The sequence below is a fragment of the Tupaia chinensis genome, unplaced genomic scaffold, assembly GCF_000334495.1.
Source record: "Tupaia chinensis unplaced genomic scaffold, TupChi_1.0 Scaffold000248_1, whole genome shotgun sequence".
NCBI classification, from domain to species: Eukaryota; Metazoa; Chordata; class Mammalia; order Scandentia; family Tupaiidae; genus Tupaia; species Tupaia belangeri.
In genome coordinates this window covers 822700-824431 of record NW_006159726.1, presented here as the reverse complement: position 1 = coordinate 824431, position 1732 = coordinate 822700, and the positions used below count along the sequence as shown (strand labels likewise).

The 1732-nt window shown below is 47.7% G+C and overlaps 1 long non-coding RNA gene across 1 annotated transcript in view; it reads left to right on the top strand.

The window, feature by feature from the left end:
* LOC106734891 (uncharacterized) overlaps positions 1-1732 on the top strand; it is a 17331-nt gene that overhangs the window by 550 nt on the left and 15049 nt on the right. Inside the window, exon 2 of the long non-coding RNA XR_001370404.2 lies at positions 1000-1087. This is a non-coding gene — a long non-coding RNA (uncharacterized LOC106734891). The remainder of the gene's footprint in view (positions 1-999; positions 1088-1732) is intronic.

The window sequence follows — 1732 nt, the reverse complement described above, 5'->3', positions numbered from 1 at the left end:
CTGGGGGGGGGGGGTCCCGGGTCCCCATGATCCCGCCGGCGGCCAGTTCTGGGGTGGTCCCCGCCCGCCCTCCTCTCCCCAGCACTTTAAGGGCCGCTCTAGGCCGAGGCAGAAATCTATGATCTCTTTTTCCCTTCTCCTCCTCCTCCACCCACGTAGCCCTGTCTCCGCCCCCGCCTCGCCGCGTAAAACCTTCCGCGCAGGCGCAATACTCAGTCGTGGGCGGGGTGGGACTGAGCGGAGCCCCACGAGGGCTTATGGGAGTTGTAGTCCGTTACCCCCTGCAACTGTGGTGGGAGCGCCCCACCCCCTAGAATTTCTATAACCTGAATTTTGTTATTTTGTTTTAAACAGCCTTGGGGCTGGAGGTATAAGTGGAGCGGCGTCACGTTGATGGTATAAAGGGCAAGCCAGCTTGGTATTCAATGACTCCCTCCTTGACCAAACTTTAGTTAGGAGGCTCCTCTGAGCTCTCGTTTGTTTTGGCTTCCTCTTTGGGCCCAGATTTTGGCCTGCCTAGTCCTATTTGTAGTGTTGCAGAATGGCTTCCCTGATGATATTCAGGTTCTTGGCGTTTTGGACAAAAAAAATTGAAGGAAACATGTAAACAGTGAAAAGAAAAAGGTAGTTTATTAAGTAAAAGTGAAAGTATACTCCTGAGAGGTAGGAGGGGGCCTGAGCAGGCAGAGAAAGAGTGGTTCAAAGGCCCCAGCAGATGCATTCTGTGAGAGTTATCATTTTTAAATCTAGGCTGGGTGGGTTGAGCGTTGAGCGTTGGCTGAGCCCACTGATCGTTCTCATCTTATTGGCTCTATTAAATGTGGCTGGGCCCACTGATTCATCTCATTGGCTACATCAAATGTGACTTCATCAGAGAGACATCCCCCACTATCCTGCCTACATTACCTTGGGCAGGGAATTCTCTGCCCTGATCAGTTTTTGTTTGTTTTGTTTTGTTTTGTTTTGTTTATGTTTTCCTGATCAGTTTTTTTATTCTAGCCACATGGAAAGAAGCTCTAGCCCTCTGACCCCTACCATTTGCTAGCTTTCTCCTGCCTCAATAGCAAGAATCTCTATAGTCAATTTGGTAAGAATCCCTACCCACCCATCCTTAATATGTAATCACTCTCAATATCCATTTAAAATTCCTCCTCCTGCACCCTTGATATTTGATCACCTTTGATTTTTGGGTCTGTTAATCTGGGCAATTTGTCCTAAACCGTGGCTCAAATTAACCTCTTTTATTTCACTTATTATGCCTCAGCCTTCTATTTAGGTTGACAACCCCATCCCTCACCCCTACCACCGAAGTCTTGACACCTATTTGCAATAGTCCTGCATAAAGTCCTCCCTACCATTTTAACAAGTGTCAAAATAACTTTTCAAACAGTGTTTTAATACTGTACCAGAGTTCAAGCTCATGAAGAAAGACTTTTTTAAAAAAAGATGAGAGATGGTCAACCCTAGAAGTTTCATGGTTAAGGGAACTGGATCCCTCTTAGCTAACCATGGTTTGAATCCTGGCCCCAGTGTCTTGAAAAACATGCTGTGGCAACCAACAGATGGCGTAGAAGTTCGATTGCTGGACTTCCACATGGATGACTGTGGTTCGAGTCCCAGACCCGGTGGCTTGAAAATCATGCCAGGTGTGTGTGTGTGCATGCCTGAGATCCTAGGAGGAGACTGGAGAGGGACTGTGGCATGGCTTATCCTCCCTGGGGGTGATTTCTCT